Genomic DNA, 25545 nt, shown 5'->3' with positions numbered 1-25545 from the left:
TGGGAGTGAGTGGAGGATGGAGAAGGGGATTAATCCTTGTATTGCCACAGCGCTCACAATGTCAGGATTAGGAGATTCATTCCTAATGGACATTTTGATACTTTGAGCCAGTTCATTTTTTTCCCACTAAATTGACAGACTCTTTGTCTTTCTGAATTTGTTCCATGCAGTACCTTATATGGACATTTGTGTGTTGTTTTGTGACCTGAAGAGACACTGCTATATGGTTTATTGCCATAGTGAGAGTATTGTTTTACGTATTGTTTTAGCAATATTCCAGCTATATCAAGGCGGGGGACACCAGAATTGGGTTTCACACATTGTACCCATCGGGGAATCGAACCAGGGTCTTTGGCACGACGAGCGAACACTTTAAGAACTCGGCTACCCGACCACCCCTTGTTGCTATAACTTCAATACTGAGTCTACACGGTATACAACTGACACGTGCAATTCTTTGTCAAGTGATGTGTCTTCTGGGTCACCAGGGTGCATGGCTGGCCCAGGTGTCAAAGGCCGACCAGAAACCTATGATTGTTTCCCCCTACATTATACTGGCATGCCGTGATATGACTGGAATACTGTTCAAAGCAGAGTTAAACCCACTCACTCACTTGCCCAATCGCCCGCCGAATCCGAGACGTATCACGATACTTGCATGTGCTCTTATCTGTGGTGGGTAAGTCTTTTTCATAGACAGGATGGACAAATACCTGGCACATTGATGATTTACAGTTGGCTGTGTAAAGTATGGCACAACAAATGAAAATATTTATGTTTTCACTATTAACTTGCACTTCTGATTAGTGTTTAGTGGAACAGTTATTGAAGCAAACATAATGTCAGAATCAATATTTTTTACTTTGTGCGACTTTTATCGATACGTATATCGAGAAGTAAAAAATCACAATCAACCTATTCATCGGTGTATCATCCCACCACTAGTTCATTTGTAGTTCTTTTAGAAAAAAAATAAATTTTGGACTTTGAATAAAAACTTGTCTGCAGCTGACAAAGATCAATGGATGTGGAAACTTTCAAGGCTCAGTTGGTCATGCATTACTCCGATCAGAACACCAAGTGGGGGCAGTTGATACATCACCCATACAAAAACTAATTTCAGCTTACATACATCCAAGTAGTTTTTGTCACAGTGCTCCTTTTGGAAAATTAATTTTATTTATACAGACTAAAAAATATATTTAAACTTAGACAAATGTGACATTAAATTAAGGGTAACCAATAGCTTCTGTGGCAAAAGTAATTATTTTTTCGTTATAAGAAGACTAAGGTGTCTGGTTTTCTTTACCAATGTAGTAATCAAAATAACTGTTTTGTCTGGGACAAACAGTGAACAGTAGTAACAAGTGCAAGCATTGCATTCCAGTGTCTTCACTTGGCAACCATTTTAGGCAGTGAATCATTCCTGATTGGCCTCCTGACTGAGTGACTGCACTGGTGTTATTTATTGGGACATCTAGGTCAGGGTGATGTGTCTACTCCCCTGTAGGGAGTTCAGTTACAGTAGGCCCCTAGCAGCCTATGTTTGTATTAATTGGAGAAAAAATGGATTAGGTGGTCATGCTTGGGGATTTAGTCACCTCAACCCATCATGGGAATATTAATCACTGTCTGGTCCTGACTCGATGGTTTACAGAAAGCTGTCATATACTGGAATATTGCTGAGTGCGGCCTTAAACAACAACAGGTGACTAAATGGTTTGGGTGGTCATGCCTTGGAACTAAGTCATTGTAACCCATCATGGGAATATGAATCACTGGTTTGTCTGGTCTAGACTTGATTATTTATTAGCTGCCATGGTATATTTGGAATATTTCTAAGTGTGGCATAAAACAACAAACAAAATGTGGGTACTGCTTCATGTATTGTGACATCTAGGTTGGGGTAGATGTGATTTGTTTGTTTGTTGTTTAACGCTGCTCTCAGCAATATTCCAGCTATTATCAAGTCTGGACCAGACAATAGAGTGATTGGCATCATGAGCATTAATCCACGCAATAGAGATACGATGACATGCATCTTCCAAGTCAGTGAGCCTGACCACCCGATCCTGTTGGACACGTCTTATGACAAACAAACTCGCCTTTTGCGGCAGGCATGTTTTTTTACCCCAGATCTTTATGGGCAGGGGTTTGATGTGAACTGGTGTTATGTTTTGAGACATCTGGGATGGGTTAGATGTGTGCTGGTGTAAAATACCTGTCTCGCTTCATAATACAGATAAGGCTTTGTTCTCCTAAATTAGCATCACACTGATATTCTGGAAATCAATGGGTCTTCATCATACTTGATATCCTCTGAATTATCATATCAGTCTCAGGTTGTTGAAAAGGCAGACTGAATCAAATAAAAAGAAAAGTAGAAAAAGATGGACATGGCATATGTGTCATAAATTAAATTTTCATAACCTCTCACGTAGAATACTCTGATAATTCTGTTTGAATATTGATTTTTTTCTGTTCAGCCATCATGGGACCACCATTTCCACAATAATGACTCACCGACAGTGACAATGCATACTTCGGTTTGGGTTCATTAACTCTAATTTACATGCTGTAAAGCATGCTGAATCAATATTTTCACTATACTTTAGGTTATGGTTTTTGCCTCATTGACATGTTGGTATCATGCAGTGCCTTCTCTTGGGGCACTCAGATACCCCTGAAATCTGCTGACTCTAGCCTTTAGTTCTCCTGTGTCCATGCTTTGAGAGCACCTGTGAAGAATGGATGTTGCAGATCAACCTCCATGATTAAAGACACCTTAATCAATTTCCAATCTTAATAATTAATTGATTGACACCTCTCAATGTTATTATCTTGTCATGTTTCTTGGAACCTTGGAAGATCCTCTGATGGCTTTGAGCATGAGTGTGTTCATTTCTCAGTAGGATATGAGGTTCAGTCAAGTAGTATAACTCTGTATGCTGAATTGCACATTTTTGGGACTTTAGACAATCGTGATTGAAACCAAAAACATTAACGGGAAAATGTTGTTTCTACTTATAACAGTGTCAGTCTTGCTTATTATCCTGAATGCTTTAACAAGTCAAGAGTTGTGTCACTTTATTATCTGATGTTCCTTGGTGCATGTCATTGCTGGAAATGATCAAACACCATTGTTGTTGAAGTAGCAGAATTTTCATTCTCTGACAAAAAATTAAAGCGCTCTGTAAATTATATAGCCCTAAAGTTTTAGAGCTTGATTGGAACTCACTTCAGCGTGATGAGACTTTGATTGCATCTTCGGACATTTTCTTACACATTCTGTGTATTGAGTTTCCTGCAGGGAAACAGCCTAGCAGTTACGTGTTTTATCATCCACAGGAAATATTGCATAGATGCAATGGAATTGTATCACAATGCTTTGCATACCATTGTGACGTCACTGGTTACCATGACTTCACAATCAAATGATATCACTTATCACTCTGCCACTGTAGCTGGTTAGTTGTAGTTTTTACACACAAGACACTGCTTACTACTGGTTACAAGGTAAAAAAGTTGGAAGAATGATGTCATGTCTTTTGATTTCAAATGTATCAACATTCAGAGTTTTAAACTTGTGTTCATATATTTACTGTCAAAAGCCAGGGGAGTGAGATTATCTGTTATTCATCCAATGTAAGGTGTGGTTCTGATTTCTATGTGGGTGAAGTGTTCGGTTTAGTTACCTGTCTAATAGAACGTAAATGGTTTTATTCTTTGTTCTAGTAGTCTTTTGGCTCCTGTGTTTTCATAGCTTATGTGCTACTGTTATAGAATTCACAAGGGTACGGGCGGCCCATTCATCTAAGGAATCCTCTATGCTAGATCGCATCCTTCAAGCGTGCCCGAAAACCTTGGGTTTGAATCCTGGTTTGCCTGACTAAGCTTATTAGCTCCATAGCTGAACTCATAGGTTTATTTAAGTTGTAAATCTTGAAACGTGCATCTTTTGGTTTTTCTCCCAAATCAAACTTACATGCCATGATAAAACTGAACCAACTTTTCAATCGTGTCTTGAAATAGCTGCATATAGGATTCAATTCTACTTTTGAGCATGGACATATTAAAAATGTCATTTTGGCTCGCAGCAGTAATATGAAGAATGTAGCTTTGTCCCAGTAAAGAGCCAGGAGCTCGTATCTCGGTTTGTAATTTCATCTTGAGTAGGCAGCTGGTAATCAATGGTAAGTACATTCAAAGTGTAATGCGGTCAGGATACTTGTATTCCCCTGTCATAAGAGAAGGTGACCTGTGAAGATCTGGGTTAGATTCGCTGTGCAGAGTTACGTCCCCTGGACACGCCGGAAACCTATGATTGTGGGTTCGAATCCTGGTTAACCCCGATTTTGTTTCTATGTTTGTCAGCATCATACCCGTGCTTGCGGGTTTCACTGAAGTTTCACTGAGACCTGCATCACTTCGGGCTTTCCTACCACATTAAGCTGACATGTCGTGATATAACTGGAATAATGTTAAAAGCCACGTTAAACCCAACTCACTCACTCAAAATTAGTTTAAATAAATTCCTGAGATGCGCTTTTGTCATGATTGTGTGACTGGTTGACTGATGACTTTGATTGTCTTGTTTGCTCACACACTGCTTTCACACGGCAGGAGTACTGCTGTGTGGCATCATGCAACAAGCACTTAGTTTTTTATGCAGTTTGTGAGAGTGGCGGGTGCTACCGGTAGAACAGGACATGCTTACCCTTTTCACGATAATGTGGTGTCACCACTTGTTTTAGGTGATCCTTTCATATAATCATCACCGATACTATGCCTTTTTATTCCCAATGGAATCTGTTTCGGTGGATAATTGAGACTGGATATTCTCTGACGTTGACGTTTTATGGTTAAGAAAGACATCCTATCTCATGATCTTTCAACTGTTGTGTAATTCCAGAGTGTTATCCATTCTTCCACAACACAGAATTGATGGTTAGCCGTGTGTTTTTCCATTCCCTCTTAACCTAGCTTACAATTTTCAGAACAGCTGGGTTCTTCGTGCAAATGTCCTTGTGACAATGTATTGGTATGATTACACAGAGTGTTTTATGGTGAGATATTGCAGAACACGGTGGATACCGTCACAAGATGGAAATATAGTTCAGGCATCAAAAACTCTCTGTACTCGCCAGAATAATGTCAGTATTGCCACTTTTACCATTACCACCAGGGATTGGAATCACATTGCTTCATGTTCAAGATATCTTTAGGCAAGAAGAAATTATTGCTTTTTATTCATGCGCTGTTGAAATTCAGGATGAAAGAGCTCCATGTCAATTTTTGCTTGGATGTCCATGTCTGTATCTCTTAGAACTGACTTTGGGTGGAGAAGCATAAGATTCAAACTATCTCCTTCAGGTCGGAATGTTCTTACAATCACTAGCAATTGGAATTACTGCACCCTGAAGTTGGAAAAATAAGATTGCCTGTGACTTTTATCTTTGGAAGGCATGGGACTGATCTCAAAGGACATTGTGTGTGACTAATTCACTGATATGCTATTACTGTCTCTCCCTGCTTTTCCAACATGACACGATATATGCAGGGTACAAAGGGAGCATGTTAGCAAGTCCAACCTATCAAAGTCCTGAAACCACCTTTGAGAAAAAAGGGGATAGAAGCATCTCCACTTGGAGCCGGCGGTCTTGAGAGGTAAACAAGATTGCATGTTTAAGTCCCTGGGGCGGCTGTCTATTGCACTGATTGTGTGTTCCATGAATGCTTTATGTCGTAGATCTACACCATAGATCTATAGCTGTTGTTTCTGTCCTATCGCACCAGTGAGGGTCGGATGAAATGTCAGAGTCTTTCGAGAGCAGATTGATATTGAATATTGAGAACAGACACTTTTTATCATTATGAGTTTCTGAGTGGTCTACATTGTCTGTGTATGTCATCCAGCTTTTCAGGATGGCTCTCAAGGGATTTGGCTTCGCTTGAAAACGGTTGGAAATTTTCGTGGCAAATTCTTTCTACAGTTTTCAAGGGATTGGGGATGTTTACAGTTGCCAAGGGAGTTTAGAAGTTTAAAAAAAAGAAAGCATTAAATAAACATGAGTAAAGTCTGAAAATCAATTATGTGGTTAATATTTCATCGCTGTGAAGTTAAGGATTGGTGGAATGCCGATGTGTTTTTTTTATGCTTAATACTCTAATTTTGCAAAAGTATAGACAGGAAATGGTACTTTTTCATATATTTCATGTAAACTTGTTCAGGCAGGCACAGGACTTCTATTGTAGGTAGAAATTTTGAGTGTATTGTTTAGTTTATGGGACTTTGTTTTAAGCACATTGGTCATTTAGATGTTATCTTTGATAATGCTTGACTCAAAGCTCATCTAAGAGATTTCAGTTACTTGACAGTCAAGCATCTGATATTTGAAGATGCTGCTATCTGCCTGTTTCTTGTGATTGTAAGCTGTTTTGAGTAATGAGTGTCTGTGGATTGAGTTCTGTATCATTGTTGAAATCAAGATACTTGTTAATTGTTTGGATTGTTATCTTCAAATAATGATCTTTCCAAGATTCTCCAAATGTTTCTGAAAAATACAATCTGTTGTTTAGGTGGGACAGACATGATGATTGATACTAATTTGTTTTCAAAGTAATGTGATTTGTATTGATATGCATGGAATTTGTACTAAGAAATACTAATAGTGTTTTTTTTTATGTAGGGCATTATGTTACAGTGTTTTGGGTCATCGTAAGTGGAAATAATGAAGTCGGAGCAGTGTCTCATAGGCGTATCAGAAATGTTGTCATGGTTCCTAGGACCTGTTTTATTATGAGGGCAACTGCAGTAAGTGAGTTGGTTGCCTCTTGTGACAAGCATGGGTTGCTGAGACCAATTCTTGCCCAGATCTTCACACAATGCAGTGACAACAACATTGAAGCCATCTTGATCATTCACTGTGTTATACAGTGCTGGCCAGTTCCTCCTAAATGAGTCACATGGCTGGGTAGACGTGTAGTAAGATTGGTCCTTTGGAGATAAGTGGTGGTAATAGAGTCATGCAATCATCTTCCTGTTCCTCAAATACCACAAACACTTAACAGGAGGACAGCTGGCGATAAGTGGTGTAACACTTCAAGGAATTGAAAAAGATGAACCATTTTTCCCATGGAAAGGAGTTCCACAATAGCTGCTGAGTATTCGAATGGGGCCCCTTTCAGGTGTTGCCATGCTAATTGTGTGAGTCAGCATACCGTGATGTTGAGTATAATTGCTTCTTCGAACGCCAAATTGACCAGTTTGCTTCCTTGTTGCATTAGTTGCTGCAGGTTATAGGTGTAATAGTCCTGACTGGTGTATAAAAGCCCATTCACTCACTCACTCACTCACTCACTCCAACATGGTAAGGATCATTTCAGTTTGCTAATGACATGGTGGAAGACGAGTAATTATCAGGACCTTGCTTGTCCCATTTCAAACTTGCATAGGTCTGGAGACTCTTGTTACCTTGCGCTAGACTTAATTGAAATGTGAGACCCATGCAATGGTGATTGTGATGACTGTATTTCAAGGCTGCTGTGCCAAGGGAATAGGCTCCATCCCCACCAGATGGCATGGCCTGGTGATGATTAAGATTTGGCAGGGGAGCCATAACTGCCATCGAGCACAGCTTGTATCAAAATCAAAATGATAGGCATGGATGACAGCCAAATGTTCTCGAGAGATATGTCCCTTGCTAGTAATGGCTGATTGAGTAACAGTGTCCTTGTAATCCCCTCCATTGGTTTGTGATGAGGGTTCCACAGAGGGATAGGAGTAGTCGGTCAGAAGCAGTCATTCTTGGGAGTAAATAGCATCAGTCAAAGGGTCTGCCTGTGTATTTCAATTGCTTGTATTTAGGCAGCAGGTTGTGGAGTATGTTTGATTTTCACATAGGTCTGAATATTGAGGTCAACAGAATGTGGTGATAGTGTTTGTAGAAAAGGCTCTTCGCAGGAAGAAATATTGTTGGTTCAGATGTCATTATTCAGACTGTGTCTACTTAATCAAATATGCCATGCATATATGAATTTGTCCTTTGGTTCAAGTTCAGGAGATGGTCAGAAAGTAATGAGTGATTAACATGAATAATGTCTGAGATTGAAATGTGAATATGAGCTTTATATATCACATTGGACAACATAGCTACTTTATTTTCTGGTGTATAACACACATACACAATGTGTCATAGTGTTATACTTCAGATGCTGAAGGAGTTTTTACGAATTTGATAAAAAAAGTTAATGTTAATGTACATTTTGCAATAAAAAAATTGCAAGGTGATTAAATTCAATTTTAATTGTATTGCCAGTTATGCTTGACATTTTGTATAAACAGTAATTGATAATATCAGATGCATTTTTCTTCTAACATAACTTGGAAATGGCATTCTTCTGTAAATGATTTCTCCCTCTGAGCAGTAAAATACCCTATGTAATAGTTTGTTAAGTGCACTATTCCAGCTACATGACAGTGGTCTGTAAGTAATCAAGTCTGAACCAGACAATCCAGTGATTGACATCATGAGCATCCATCTACGCAATTGGGATACGATGACATACATCAACGAAGTCAGCGAGGCTGACCACCCGATCCTGTTAGTCGCCTCTTACAACAAGCATAGTCACCTTTCATGGCAAGCATTGGTTGCTGAAGACCTATTCTACCCCAGATCTTCACGGGGGGAGACAAGCGTGGGTTGCTGAAGACCTATTCTACCCCGGATCTTCATGGTTCCCCTATGTAGTAACTCAAATTATATTGAATGTAAGGATTGGAGGAAATAAAAGTGAAACTATTATTATAAGAGGAATTAAATATTCTGATAGCTTGTTATTTTAGTTGCTGCTGGTATGATTTTGAGTGGCAATAATAATCCTTATTGTGGCACTTTGGTATATCATCAGTTAGTTTTTGTGTGTGGAACATTTTGAGGAGTCAGTGGTTTTTTTTCATTGCAATTTCCGTTGTTACGTGCAGTAATGTTTTTCGCTAAGGGAAAAAACAAAACCCCGTTGTCTGCCTCTATAATATTCTCTTCCCTCTGCTCGGCTTATTTGGGTCAAAATGTGCATTATACATATGAAAATATGACACTTTGTTAATATACAACTGTCTGTGATATATATCTAGTGGCTGGAAGGGAGTTTGGGGAGTCTCAGGATACCCATGTTTGGAGCAAACTGCCTAGACTGAATGGGCTCCATCTGATAGGGCAACAATATCTTAATAACCTCCTCCACTCAGAGCCTAAACTTGTGGGAAGGGGATATTGCCAGGCAGAAACTGTCATTTCAGGAATAAGTGCCATAGGTTAAAAGTATAGGAGTAGACCGAAACTGATGGACCTTCCTGAGGTGAGACACGGGGGCAGCAGTGTCTGAGCGTGTTCACGTGATTGATAGGGCGTGGTCGGGCTTTTATGGTATTTGATCAGCATTTATTGAACTAACACAATACACTGTTCTAATGTGGCAGAACAGTCTAGAATGTGCCAGTCAAGTGATCTCAGCTAGGATCATTTCAATGATGTGTGTGTAAATCCAGGGAGCATCAATGAAGATATGCTTGCAGTCAACCAAGTGCTCCACAGTCTTAGATGGTCCCGTTAGTGAACACAAATTTAGTCAGTTAATTACTGAAATTGCAGATTTAGAGGGTTGATGGAACAGTAAGTGTTTGTGGAGTTAGCTCAGTGTTTTCACCCATTGGGATTGAACATGTTGAAGGAGGACAACAGGTCTCTAGGACCCTATGCTTGTTGTTAGAGCTGACTCCATGAGGACGGGGTGGCCGTGTGTGACTTAGCTGGTGTGTGTCATAGTGTGGCATATCTGATGGTGTGGAATGTTGTTCATGCAATTGACCACGGGTGTGCTTGTCATCGGGTTATTTACATGCTGCCATGATATAGCTGTTTGTTTTAGTGTTAGTTTGTTGTTTAAAGCACACTCGGCAATATTCCTGCTGTATGATGGCGGTTTGTAAATAATCGAGTCTGGTGCAGGCAAATCAGTGATCATAAGAATTGATCTATGCAATTGGGATACGATGACATGCATCAACAAAGTCAGTGGACCTGACCACCTGATCCTGTTAGTCACCTCTTACAACAAGCATGTCGCCTCTTACAGCAAGCATGGGTTCCTGAAAACCTATTCTAACCTGGATCTTCACGGCTCTGATATAGCTGTAATATTCCTGACTGCTTATTCCAGATACTGTCTCTATTTTGGTGCAGTTTGTGAAGAACATTGTTCGAGTCTGTTTTGGAATGTTGCCCCTAATGGGTATTCTAGGTTAGAGTGATTCCCCTGCAACCTGGCTGATTGTAAGGGTTGACTAAAGGGATCGATGGTCAGACTCGGTGTGGTTGATTGGGTGTCAGCGTGCCCGAATGGCATGATTGTTGCTCATAATATCAATCAATGGATTATCTGGTCCAGATTACTTTCCAGGCTGCTGTCATATTGCTGGAATGTTGATGAGTACTGTGCCAAAGAACAACAAACCTGGGGTATGTCTCGGACTGAGTCACTCACTTCACTGGATTCATGATCAATACCAGTATGAGCACAGTGATGGACCAGGAAGATCGTGACAACTGACCTGTGCCCTGGTGGGTGAGGTGACCAGGAAGGTTACTACAGGGACTTCATATGACTATTTGTGGAATAAATGGCACAGGTTAATTAAAATGCCAAGCATCACTGTGACGTTGCAACTTTCAGCATCCATTATTTATTATTCTTTGTCTGGCTAGATCTAGAAGTACAACTGGAGAGATTGTGTCTGTCAGTGCCAATGCCGGACAGAACATGTCCCTGTGCTGGTTGTCACAGGTAGTTGGGAAATGTCAGAGGCTGGTAGATATCGATGTTGAGATGGGAAAAGGAGACGGTGCACAGGTCCATGGTCAGGCTGTTCCTAATGACTCCGCGGTTCCCTCCATACTGTAGAAACTTTACATCTCAAAAATATCTTTTGGTTACCAGTTATCCAACCTTAGTTCAGACCTTCTGTTTTGTTAACAATTTATGGAAAATCCTACCTGAGTGTCTTTTGATATCAAATAGATCAACACTTGATAAAAGTTTATAACTACAAGGCTTCTGGAAGTAGAAAAGAGTCAAAGTATGAAACACGTTTGGTGTTTATATTTAGATCCGAAATTATTGCAGTTAATTTCCTTTTTGATTACTATTGAAGGAGTGATAAGGTTAGAAATGGTTATTTCATGCAAACCAAATCAGCTTACAGTATGCATTAGCTTCATGCTATCCCGGGATCCTCATCCTTTGATATCACGTGGAACAATTTTCTTTCGAAAAAAGAGAAAATTGTGACTTGCCAATATGGTTGTTCAAGAATAGGGTTGAAATCTTGACATCACGCTGATGATAATCATCTATTCACAAGATCATGTCTGAGTTTCTAATCAGATTTCAAATTACAGTTTCTGCACATAGTAAACTGGCTAGAGAACATGTTAATCAATCAGGGATCTGAAATAGGCTTGCATGTCCTGCCCGTCACATGCGGGATCTAGACGGAGACTCTGTAACCAACATCAGGAGGACACCATACATAATACATGACCAGCATGCCCTCCTGGCTTCAGTCCAAACTGGGCCACCAGACTGCAGTCACGACTAAATGCTCGTTTCCTTGGCATTCATATCTGCCTCATTTGGGCTGATATTTTATTTAGATAATTTGTGTAGGATAAAGCAAAGCATCAATAATTAATGAGTTTATTATGAGAAATTGTTGGTGACTGGTTGACGTGAGGAAAGTTGCCTCCAGTTTTACATTATTATATTCAGTATTGTGATTGATGCAGTTAAGTTATACAAGGACATGTTCTTATGGATAAGCATCTTCATCACAACTGAGTGGGCGTTTTGGTGTATAGATTAACATCCTTATTAAGATGTACTTGTTAGAATCTACACCGATTAGTCCCCTCAGTTGTAATAAAACAGTTTTTTATTCATTTGTTAAGCCAGCTGGTATGTGCATTTTATTCATTAAATGTACCTATGTAAGTAATCATATCTGTTGATTCAGTCATCTATCAATTGAACACTGGGCGGTCGGGTAGCCTAGTGGTTAAAGCGTTCTCTCGTTATGCCGAAGACCCGGGTTCAATTCCCGACATGGGTACAATGTGTGAAGCCCATTTCTGGTGTCCCCCTCTGTGATATTGATGGAATATTGCTAAAAGCGGCGTAAAACCGTACTCACTCACTCACTCAATTGATCATTATTACATATTTATGAGAAGATTTGAAAAAAACAAGACATACAGATTGATATTGCAACAGTGTTGCCTGAAGACATTTTCAGTTTTGTGAAGGTAGCTTCAGTTCAGCATTAATGCAGTACTTATGGATCTGTATGATTCAAGCTGAAGGCATGGCTTTTTCACTTCATGTCAGCTGCAGGTGCTTCAAGGGTGGGAGATTGCTGGAAGCATTTCATTCCTACTGCATACCATACTTGCCGTATTAAGCACCCTGCTCTCGTATTAGCCCCAACCATATTTAGACCCATCTGTAAAGAAATCCCGACTACCCTACTGTGACTGAGCAGTTACATGACAGCCCTAATTTCTTGTGTGCATTATAGTACAGTTTCAAAAACGTTTGAACTAAAGATTTTCCCTGTCACTCGATTTCTGAAAACAAATTTAAGTTTTGTATGGTTAAATTATTTTATGCATTTTTATGCCACACTTATCCAGGCATCTCTCCTCAAATGCAGTTTATCAATTTTCCAAGTGCCCAAGGCACTTATTATCATGAATACAGTAATAATTGTCTTATATAAACTGTTGAATAGCTCAGTCAATACTCCTACAAATCAGATTTGACAAAAAATGAATGTCAGTGTTAATTTGTACTAAAAGCTCCCATAGTGCAGGTAATAATAACCGTATTACATGGCTGATCAACAAGTCCATCCATCAGTAAGTTATAGCAGACACCGTAATCTATGAGATTTGTCAGTGCGTCATAGCCGAGTCTGCAGAACAAGTGTGTATAGACACCTCGACAACAGTAGGTGTGCTTGTTGCTGTGGTACATCTGGCATCATGACTCATGGTCGTGCATCAATATTATTGTATCATGTGATGCATCGAAATGCTAACATTGTAAAGCACAACACATATCACCTCCGCTCATTCATATTTTGCACATCCAGCCACATCACTCAATGGTTCTACAAGCAGTGTCTGCTTCAGCCAATAACTGTAGTTATGTTTCCAACTGAAATTCATAATGGTTCAGTAGGACTGTGCATGTATTGTGCATGTATTGTGCAATACGCTTTTCAAACAATACATATTGCAATATTTTTTCTGTTCTGGTTGAGTAAAAAATATAACAAGGCTCATTATTTGTATTTTTTTATCCTAAAATCTACGCAGAAATACATTAAAAAAAATGTTTTCCTTCGCAATTGATTGACAAAATGGCGGAAACACAGAAGTGATTTTTCTCTCTAGGTATCTCCACTGTATCCATGACTACATAATGGCAGCAACTATAAATTGGATCTGCATGTACAATCAGTGTTTGAAATAAAAAAAAATATGCAGAACCCACAGACTATAAATGATGCAGGCCGTGACTAAACTCTAGCCCTGATTTTGACAAAAACTTTTGCTTATTGTGAGAAATAAATTGACACAATCAGCATTGCCTTCTCTCTGCATCACGGTCATGGTGAAGTCCAACAATGCAATACAATCAGCACTGGCTTCTCTGCATCACGGTCATGGTGAAGTCCAACAATGCAATACAATCAGCACTGGCTTCTCTGCATCACGGTCATGGTGTAGTCCAACAATGCAATACAATCAGCACTGGCTTCTCTGCATCACGGTCATGGTGAAGTCCAACAATGCAATACAATCAGCACTGGCTTCTCTGCATCACGGTCATGGTGAAGTTCAACAATGCAATACAATCAGCACTGGCTTCTCTGCATCACGGTCGTGGTGAAGTCCGAAAGGGCTATCAGCACTGGCTTCTCTGCATCATGGTCATGGTGAAGTCCAAAAGGGCTATCAGCACTGGCTTCTCTGCATCACGGTCATGGTGAAGTCCAAAAGGGCTATCAGCACTGGCTTCTCTGCATCATGGTCATGGTGAAGTCCAACAATGCAATACAATCAGCACTGGCTTCTCTCTGCATGGCGATAGTCCGACAAGGGCTAGTAGGATCAGTGATGTGCCTATCAACTCTAAATCACTATTACCGCAGACACAGGGTGCCTTTAGTATTTACTTTATGGGATCTTGCATGCAACAGATAAAGTATTTAATATCACTTGTTCTTGACAGCCAGCTATTTGTATATCTTAATGACCCTTTTGTTTGAGGTCATGGCTTTATTGAGAATATCACCATCTTCTGATTATCTGTTCGACCCTATATAACTTCTTGTGGCTGCTTTCTTTTTGAAAAAACAACAGAGCGAGTAACTTGCTCCCTTTTGGATATGAATGTGAAATGATGAGTGTTATGTCCTGACAATATACAAGATAAGTTCTGTAGGATGCTTCACAGACTGGTTTTAGTATGCAGAGGGAATCTTGGTAATGTTATTGGTCGTGTTATTGGCATGAGCCAGCAGTAGCTGTAATCTGACTGATGGATTGTCTCCAGCAATTAGTCTAGGGCAAAGTAATTAACTTTCCGTGTCTGCATCAGCAGTTCCCTCATCTGCTAACTAAATTTCATCATGTAGTGCAATTAGGATCTATGGGCTTTACACTGGAAGATACACATAAACAGCAATGCCACCCTGATATCAGGGCTCGTGTTGTTATATATGAAGAAAGTTTAAAAATATTTGTTATGCACTGTAACTCTTGTAGATACAAAAATAACAAAAACAATTTCCTGTGGTCATTAATTTGAACCAGCATGTTGAGAAGTGGGTGTTTTTACATAAGTTAAATATACATTCATGTAGCAATTAATTATTTATCTTTTTTTTTGTTGTAAAACATACTTCTATTGATTATTTCGTCTGGACTTATTTCTGTTTGTATGTCTTATGTTATGGTGTGTCTATCAGATCAGGCCTTGTGGGCTGGCACCAGACATTTCTTTACAGAGGTGCAAGGAAAAGAATGACAGCAAGTTGGCCATGAGCCAATCTTCCTCCACGATAATTTCACACTTGGAGCTTGACTGCAGACAATCAGCCAAACTTCATTTGCTGCTGTTATGGTTCTTATTACTCAATACAAACCCACATCATTCGCTGTGTTTATTGTTTATAACCATTCTGTGAACATCCAGCATAGTAGAAAGAGGGAATGTAACAGAAGGTTTCAATATAGGTCAAGATTTAATTGAGGGCTGTCATGACACTTTTAACTTCATTTGTGGAATGACTGCCATCGTGGTCTAGTGGAAGAGTGTAAGCCCATAGAGGGGAAGGTCCGGGGCTCGATCCCCGGTCCTGTCATACCAAAAGACGTTAAAAGATGTTATTTGTTGTTACCTTGCCTGGCGCTGGCATTATTGGTCTAAGACAAGTAATCGTCGTCTCAGAGTCAGTATACTTTGTCTGAGTGAAGTATGTTAAACTGCAGCATGGTATCTCAGTTGGCTAGCACTAAAAACAGTCTTGCAAGGTGTCCCAGCACCTGAAGTTGACATTAAGAGAAAAGCCATGTTTGTGGCAAGTTCTTGACCTTGAAACACCTGGACTCAACCCCAAGAGAAAAGCCATGTTTATTGATACCTCCCACCTTTGAACATGAACACCTGTAATCAACACGAAGAGATGCTAGTGGCATCCTTCCAGGTGTCCTGATATTTATGTTCAATACTCCCCAGCAGAGTTTGAAGTTCCAAGTACATGTTTGTCATATTAAAAAAATGAAAGGCGAGTATGCTTGTCATTATAGGTGACTAATGGGATCGGTTGGTCAAGCTCTCTGATTTGGTTGATGCATGTCATCGTATTCCTGCTGCGTGGATCGATGCTCATGTTCTCAATCACTGGATTGTCTGGTCCAGACTTGATTATTTATAGTCTGCTTTCATATAGCTGGAATAATGCTGAGTGCGGTGTGAAACAACCAACAAACAAACGAATAATGGGTAGCGGTGAGGTGTGTGGATTGTTGCTCATTTGCTGGTCACTGGTTTGCCTGGCCCAGCCTTGTTTATTTAGATGCTGTTGTCATGTAACTGGAGTCTTACTGACTGGTGTAAAACAACATGCATTCAGTTATATTTGGAGAAGTTTCCATCTGTAGATGCTAGTATTTTACCCTCAGCTCTCTTTGCATCATGGTGAAGTCCTTTGTTTGTCCCCACTTGGACACAACGTGTGAAACCCATTGCTTGATCCACTGCTGTGATATTGCTGGAATATTGCTAAAAGCGGATTAAAACCATACTCACACAAACAACGTTTTCTCACATGCTTCTTCCAATTTACAATTTAGATCATTTGATAGATTTTTTGTGCATTATTAATGAAAACAGTGTGACATTTATAGGCTTTCGCCCAGGGTGAAAATATCCAGGACACCTACTGAACAACAGCGCACAAATCATGTCAAACAAATCCTGGAGAGTGACACCATTATCACTGTATTTCTCCAAGCATTAAAAACAACAACTCCATGGATTTTGTCAGGAACCCTTTGTAAAGGAATTTCTTTTGTAGAATCTAAAACATCATCTATTAGCTTACAAAACATCACCTATTAGCTCACAAAACGTCCTCCTATTAGCTCACAAATCATATCATTCAAACTCTGGAAAGTGAAACCATTATCTTTTTTAATATTTTTTTTATTGACTTCAACATATGATATAAATCAGATGAAAATATACCTTTTGGTGTGTTTGGATTAATAATTAATTTACTATTATTTCTGTATGGTATTGTTTTCATTCCACGTTTTTATTTTGCATGATATGGGTTCTACTGTTCTGTCTGAGTGTTTATTACATGCAGTGGTGTGGGATGGCTCAGTGGTGTAGGGTGCAGCAATTCTCTGTCCAGTCAGCTGGGTCCCTTAGGCATGCAAGAAATCTATGATTGTGGATTTGAATCCCATTTCACGGCAATTACTTTCTAGGTTTGTCAGGGTATGGTGCTCGTTGGTTTTACCAGTGGTAAACATCTGAGACCTGCATCACTTGGGGCTTTTCTCCTACATCAAGCTGACGCCTCATGATACAACTGGAATTTGTTTAGAAACAGCGTTAAACCAAACTCACTGACTCATTACATAATGTCAGCAGATTTAATGTATACAGCCCTTTATGCCATAGAACAGTAGATTCTTCCAAATATCATTGCAAGCACAGGAAAATGGTGGTGAATATGGATGGCTTTTGGTTTCTCATTTCCATTGACTTATTGACATTTCCAAGTATATGATAGTCATCTAAATTTCTTTTTTGCTCACGTCAATTAAGTTTCCAGAAGATAAGCGAGATGCATATATTATAGAACCAAGCCATAAGTGGGTGATTATGGATGATTCAGTCCTTTTTCAAATGGGGGCGGTCGGGTAGGCTGGTTGTTAAAGCGTTTGTTCATCACGCCGAAGACACGGGTTCGATTCCCAAACGGGGGTACAATGTGTGAAGCCCATTTCTGGTGTCCCCCTCTGTGATATTGCTGGAATATTGCCAAAAGCGACGTAAAACCATACTCACTCACTTACTTTTTCAAATATATTGAAATACAGGCAGGTGAGCTACAGAGCCTCATGTTTTTTATTGAAGAAATGTGGAAAGCCTGATCTTTGATGTGTTCTTTTTGTGTCGAAGATGTCAAAGTGACACAAGTTTTTGCGATCTATCTATAGATTATTATTGAATTTGTTACTATGGTTACAACACAACTGATGTTAATGTTTCATAATAGTGTTTACTCAGTTTTAAAATGTCATCAAAGAGAAGAAAAAAAGGATGAGACTAGAAATATTTTTTTTGTACGAAAGTTAGACATGCAATCATGGCCATTAGAGCAGTGTTTGATCAATTTTTGACTGTTGCATTTGTCAAAGATTTTAATGAATCCTCAAGTGTGCTTGCTTAGAAGTTCAAGAGAAAACAGGATAAATTGATCGTTTGTTGTTCCAAGAAGGCCGTCATTGATTTCATGGCATATTGTTATTGTCGTTTTTCTCAGAGATAATCTCCCGCTGAAAAATCAATAAAGAAATTGTCCGATGAGAACTGTGGCGTGGGCTGGATCAGGCCACAGGCAACCTCTGCTGGCCTCCGTGTAGAGACAGGAGTTAGATCACGATTATGTGCAGTACTTGCCTCTGCCATGCTGTTTTATTGCTGTAATGTATTACGTGAAGAGAATTGCTGCAGTTTATACGGACTATCATTACACGGGCCCATAATCACACTGCGACATTGCTAAATGGCACTCTCTGCATTTCACTGTATGCCTCAAACTGCGCCCAATGTATTCAGGTCTTACAGTGTTGTTTTGCATGCTTGGTAGCAAAGGTGAAATCCCCAGCAATGTGTCTTGTATTCTGATATTGAGGGCTCTTTGTTGAGATGAATAGTGAAGGTTGAATCTTTGAAATGCTTTGCAGTTCTGTGTTGTACTCTTGAATGCATCCTGGATCCTTATAATAAATGAATGAGTAGATCTTGTTCATTCATGTTATGTCTTCTGCTTAACTGCTTGTAGGTGCTTGGGAGAAGGTCTTCTAGAAACTCAAACTCATGTCCTAGAAATGCCTTTCCCCCTCGTTGCATCTAATATATAATTGGGCTTGTGGGCTAGCCTAGTGGTTAAACCTTTCAACAATGCTTGTCACACCGAAGACTTGGGTTTGATTCACTATTGCTAAAAGTGGCATAAAGCCTTTAACTCACTCACTCACTCACTCACTCACTCACTCACTCACTCACTCGCAGGTTGCATGAGGTAAATGTGATAATTTGTTTCCATTGAACGAGAACTATGAGTTTGTAATATGTGAGGTGAAATGGGGATTAATGGTGTGTCACGTTCCAGATTATTTAATTTCTATGGCAACGTGTGTGCATGTCTTTCTCACTGCTTGTACTAGTCTGGACTTCTACCAGGTTTAATAGTAGTACCATGCCACAGTTGAACATGGATTCGTCCCTCAGACACCGAGCACAGGTACATGTACCATTTTGTAATGTCATTTGAATGAAACCATTGACCTTGTACTCTGGGCAGTCAACCCGTAAAGATCCATGAAGATCCAGGGTTAACAGACGTCTGTGCTTGTCAAAAGAGGCGACTAATGGGATCGGGTGGTCAGGCTCGCTGACTTAGTTGATGCATGTCATCGCATCACAATTGCCCAGATTGATGCCGATGATATCAACCACTGGATTGTCTGGTCCAGACTTGATTATTTACAGACTGCCGTCATATAGCTGAATGTTGCTGAGTGCGGTGTAAAACAACAAACAAACACTCTAAAGTGCTCTAATATAGAACACTGGAAATGTCCAAGGGCTGCCACAGAATATAAATGTTCCATTTCCTACAGCATGTGTTCTCTTGCTGAACGCCTGTGATCTGTTTGATCCGTGACGCGTGTGTTCTCTTCTGGGAACACGTTAAGCAACAAACAACAAACAAACATGTTCTGGTCAGTCACTTGATCTACTGCACCACTGAGCTCTATCTGCTGTCTACATTTCACATGAACAGATCTTATGAACTGTGTCTGTTAAGACATGTTATATCTTGATGCAGAGCTGATCCACTTCACAGGAGTATTCAAAGTTTGATGGGGACATCCCCGACTGATCATATGGTTATGTATATGCAAGTCATATTAAATATCGATAGTAGAGTAGTATGGATTGTTGCTCAGGGTCACTGTTGGGAACTTAATGAACCAGATGGAGGGACTGAAACGTGGAGGGACTGAAACGTGGCGGGACTGAAACGTGGACGGACATGCAGCATGAGTATTCTCAGTGAAATATTTAACTAAGCAATCTCTGAAGACTACTACTACATATCTTAGTCATTACTTGTTTTCCGGGGCTTCATCCCTGGCCGCTTCATACCAAAAGGCGTTGAAAGATGGTACTTGTTGTTACCCTGTCTGGCACTTGGCAATAAGGGGCAAAAACAAGCACTAGTGGGCTTGGAGTCAGTATACTGTGTCTGAGTGGGGTATTCATGTTAAACTGTGGCATAGTGTCTCAATGGCCTAGCACTATTAATCAGCATCAGTCCGGACTAGTATAAGCAGCCACACACACACACACACATGTGCATACACGTCGCTATATAAGTGCAATAATCTTGGACGCGACGTTAAACCCCGTTTCACCTCACCTCACCTCACCATTAATGGTTTTCATAAGAACGCGCAGAAAGGGCATGTTGAACTTTTTGCAGGTCTATTACTCTGAGGGTTGTCAAAAAAGCAGCTGTATCCTTATGCAGAAGCATAGGCCTAGCAGAATATAATTTGAAAGGTTACAAGACATTATGAGGGAGAACATGAGTTGTCATTGACATGATTATGAGGCACAGCATGATTATGAGGTCTTAAGGTCATTCATGCTCGTATCTCTGTCACATAAACTATTTGCTTCTCTGATTATGGTAACATCGGAACAGTGGACGTTTACCTGGTGTACTCTTTGGCTCCTAGGGATGCTGGGATCCTGTTAGCTGTAACAAATGAGGTGCCATACTCCATACCCTTGCCACTGCATTAATCTGCTCTCGGAACCAATGTCCAAACATCAAGTATAGAAATTAGTGACCATTGATGAATTAATCTGTGCCGAGGGTGATGTTTACATTGTCTGGTGCTTCTGTCCAGGGAGAGGATGGTAGTAATAGTTCTCGTTGAGTGCCCATCACATGCAGTTGGTCCATGTTCTGCGTGAAGGAACTTGGCTTACGTTAATTGTAAATAACAGTAACTGTGGGTCTTGATACCCTGAAGGGCACCTGCCTTTGGGGCATACAGCAGCATAGTACACAAACAGAGCTAGCGATTGTATTGTATCACTTAAAGGGGCTTTCGAAGGAGATGTTAGAAGGCTATAAAGGCCTACATTTCTGATCTATGGTACATTGTGCATGTTGTATACTACTCATTGTGATGCTGTGGCAGTTTATCTGTAATAATACCCAATACCCAATGATACAACTTCAAAGAATTTTGATGCAATGGTTGGAAGAAATTGTATCTGAAATTATTATTTCATCAGGAATAATATATTCCAATATCGTGTTATTTTAGTTGCATCTTCACCATATATACTTAAAATTATAAGAACCATAAGCGTAGCACTTTGGTACAGATGGTATGCAGGACATTTTTTGACGTATTGAACGATTTTGCCCAGTCACTGTAGAGACTTCCCGCGCTACATGTATTTCGATTGCGAAAATGTTATTTTGACATTTAATAGTAAAAAACTGCCTCAAATATGGCTCTTAGCGAGTCATGGTACGGCATTTATGATATGTGCAATGCCGTAGCCAGCCCTGGATTTTTTTTTATAGAAAACAGTTTTATTTGAATCATGGAAATACAAGTTGGGGACAAGTGATACTTGTACAAATATTTGCCCCCCCCCAGTCAAAAAAAGTTAGCTACGGCCTTGATGTGTATGCATTCTCTTGCAACTAAAGTTCGTTTCAAGGCGTCAATAGCGGTAAACTGACTGTGGTTGCTGTAAATAACGGTGAGATGTGCAATCTACCAATCACGTCGCATATGATTTCGCCAAAATTATTGTAAACATTATTATAATTATTGAATGAAATTTCGAATATAATTAATAAAATATATTACAAACATTAGTCCAGATAAACAACGAACATTTTTTTTATTACTAGATATTATAATAATAGGATTACATTGGGTACTTCAGTTCGGATTTGTTGACTGGTATTTCCGGTGTTACGTGATTGCAGTGATCAGCTGATAATGTTTTCTGAGATGGGGGAAAACATCTTGTCATTGGAAAACTTGTGTTTATTAAAAATATTAGTAAATTTTCAGAGCCATTCATTACCACGCTATAACCGAATTAGCGCTATATTGAAGCGCGCAATAATGAGGGAACACTGTACATAACAACTTGTAATGTGTTTGAAAAGTCGTACTAAAATATGCTATTTGAAGGGGGCGTGGCCAAAATACTAACGTCCAACTGGGATTTAAAATTTTCCGGACCCCTGACTGAAACCATGGCAATACTTACGTCATGCTAATGTCACATGGACATCATGTGACTGCACGCAATAGTACTATTTTAATCCTGTGATTTTGTGACAAAAGTTGTCTCCCTGAAGCTCAACTTGAGTTAGGTTTATGAAAATGTCAAAACAAATTTATGAAATAGTTTTTCAAATGTGTAAAGGCTTTAGATGGTCCTTTGTATAAAGTGTAGCTACCAGGTAACATTATTGTTTATTTTCCATGTATTCTGAGTACCCAAAGTGCGAGTAAGTTGTTGTTCTCTCCACGAGGTTTATTTTCCATTAGGCAGGCCAGTAGACAATAGAGTTTGTGAACCCCACGAGATTACCCTGTCACGGATATCATCTGACGTATTAGTATTTGTTTGTGAATAATGCAGCAGTATGAATAATGGGCACTTTAGTATCAGGTCATATTGTATATATTGCCATTGCACTGATGTCAAAATGAGCGTGCAGCTGTCCAGTAGTTCTACTAAGTGCAGGTCCAACGATCGAGATGTCAATCTGACGACGTGACTGGAAACAGTATTCAACATTTGTCCTTGAATGGATGGATGCTGTGGTTAACCTGGGCTCGATTTGACGACATAAAACATGCACCAGTGCAACCTATTTTTGAAAAATGCAACCTAATATTTAAGTCCACATGCACTATTTGCATGTAAAAAGTATTCACGTTTGTCTGACTAACCCTTATTTGTCCAATCTTCGAACACAATCAATATCTGTATGCTTTATTTACCGTACTACATCACTAATCCCTGTGTTAAGTTTAATTCATGACACGTGACACAGTCATCAGAGATCTGAGACTTGACCTATTTAGACCAGTTTATGCATCTATGTTTTAACTTTGATAAATTTATGGGACCAGGGTGCAACCTGGTTTTGTCTGGTGTAACTTGGTTTTCATGTCAACATTCACCTGGTGCAAGTAGAAACAATTCCCTTAAAATGAGCCTTTTCAGGTTCCTGTGAGAATATTTATCCAGGCCCATCCCTAACACAACTGGTATATTACATGTCCTGGTCTTCTGAAGGGTTGGTTAATGCTCATTCCACTTATCACTTGTTCGCTGATTTTTACAGACATTTGTACAGACAACTTTCACTCACACTGCACACTCTGTGCACATGCATGAGTTCATCTCAGAAGTCCCAATTATGCCAGCCAGTTGCTTTGCAGAGTTGCGCCCCTTGGGCATGCCAGGATCCTGTGATCATCGGTTCAAATCTCGCTTCCTCCAGATTATAGTATAGTTTTCTGAGCTCCATACCCGTGTGGTCATGGTTTTCACCAAAGTAATAAACATCTGAGACCTGCATCACTTCAGCTTTCTTCCCACATTAAGCTAACATGCTGTGGTATAACTAGAATACTGTTTAAAGTATTCATGCTACTTCAGAGCTACCATCTATACTTAGGCTTCCATTGTTAAAGATGGATGAGCCTGTTTGATGATGGCAGAACATGCAGCTCTATCAGTAGGGCAGAGATGAAACATTGTGTGCTGCATGCAAGAGCGATGTTACCTTGCAGTGAGATATAAAGAAGCAAGAGAGTGACTCCTTTAAAATGGAACACCCAGTTCAGGAGCTTCTAATGCAAGTTGATAGGATACCCAGACTAAGTGTAGTGAGCTTCCAATACAGACTGGGCAGATTCCAGGGCAGAGCAGCCTCTGATCAGTTACCTGATAATAGGAAAAAGTACACATAACAATGTTATGCTTGGAATTACACTTTCTTAGTAAAGTACAAATTCTTCAATTCTTTTGGGTTGAGTCCTGTCCGGGATTCGAACCCACACTCTCAGAATGAGGCACCTAATCTCCAGCACACAAAGTCAGCATTCTAACCCACTCAGTCACAGAGGCTTCCACAAAATGAACGTATGACAACTGGTAGTCTAGTTCATGTACTTTGTGTACCCCTCTGTAAGTGTAAATTGGCATGACTCCCATGTCCGAAAGCTATGAATACACAACACTTTATAGAAAGTGGTCAAATGTAACAAATGTTATATTTGGAATTGCACGTTTCTAGTAAAGTACAAATTATAAGGTGCTTTTGATAACTCAGTTCTGGTATTAGCATGATTTAGCTATTTCAAATACACATAACTTGAGCTGTTTTTTAATTTTTGGCTTTTTGTTTCATATTGATAAAATTCTTTATCTAGGCCTGAGGATAATCAGTCTTAATTATCCAACGAAACAGATTCCATTTGGTGGCAAAATAGTGATGTAAACAATACGAATGGATCACTGAAAATCAGTGAAGACACAGGTGTTCGTGAAAAGGGTAAATGTGTCCTACCCTACTTGACTTTTCTCCTACATTAAGCTGACATGCGGATTGACTCAACTGGAATACTGTTCGAAGCGGCGTTAAACCCAACTCACTCACTAAAATACCTTCAAAGTTGAAAGTTTGTTCAATGCCTGTATAAGGAAACTCACTAACCAGTGATCCGTGTAGCGAAGACACCCATGTGGAACCTGTTGAAAATTACGTTGTTTCTCACGACCATGTGCATTTTTAAATTTTCATTTGTCTTAATTCAATCTTCTCACTATTTATAGGCAGTTTAAAAATTCATGGAATTTGCTTGTATGGCAGAATCCAATGATGATTATTAGAAAAAAAGTATTGGAAAGAGAAGCCTGCGGCTAATGACTTTGAATGTTTTATCTAATTTAACCACATTATCAGTTTCGATCTTGGTTAGGAAGACTTTCATAATAGGATGAACAGAGAAAAAACATGAGAATAGTTCCTTGCAATAAATCTTATTGCCATAGAAACAGGTTATCCAGTGGTTAAGTAACCTCGAGTATAGAATTAATTAAATATTGGATTAGATATCTCTTCAAAAGTTAAATTCAGGACAGAAGACGTAAGCTTATGATAGTTATGTATTCCCATGCCTGGCATTTAGTGGTTATTAATACCAAGAAGTAGAAAACTACTTTAAACTTCTAAGTGGAACATAATTTTTGTTCACTTGAAGCTCTTGAATCATGCTACTGAATATCATACACATTAGAAAGAATGTTATTGCAGAAGATGACAATGTGTTGTCCTTGATTGAATCCCTCTGAAGTAACCCACGTTTATTCATGTGAGCCTTTCTGAACATAATTGATAAACATGAAATTTTAGAGCCCTAAACCAGAAAGATTCTGAATTGTTTGGAGTGTAATGTTCACTAAACTGACATATAGTCTTTCAAATTACAAAAGATTATCTCAAAATCAGTGAGAGATTGAATATTGCTTACCTCCACATCAACA

General features: G+C 39.4%; 1 protein-coding gene across 3 annotated transcripts in view; it reads left to right on the top strand.

Moving 5' to 3' along the window:
* The window catches only part of LOC139469740 (follistatin-related protein 5-like), a 105109-nt gene that overhangs the window by 40399 nt on the left and 39165 nt on the right, over positions 1-25545 (top strand). The gene's annotated exons all lie outside the window — the stretch shown is intronic.

This window comes from Haliotis cracherodii, unplaced genomic scaffold, assembly GCF_022045235.1.
Source record: "Haliotis cracherodii isolate W230 unplaced genomic scaffold, xgHalCrac1.p SCAF_2, whole genome shotgun sequence".
Classification (NCBI taxonomy): domain Eukaryota; kingdom Metazoa; phylum Mollusca; class Gastropoda; order Lepetellida; family Haliotidae; genus Haliotis; species Haliotis cracherodii.
The sequence above is the reverse complement of the archived record's forward strand: the minus strand, read 5'-3'. Positions and strand labels throughout refer to the sequence as shown.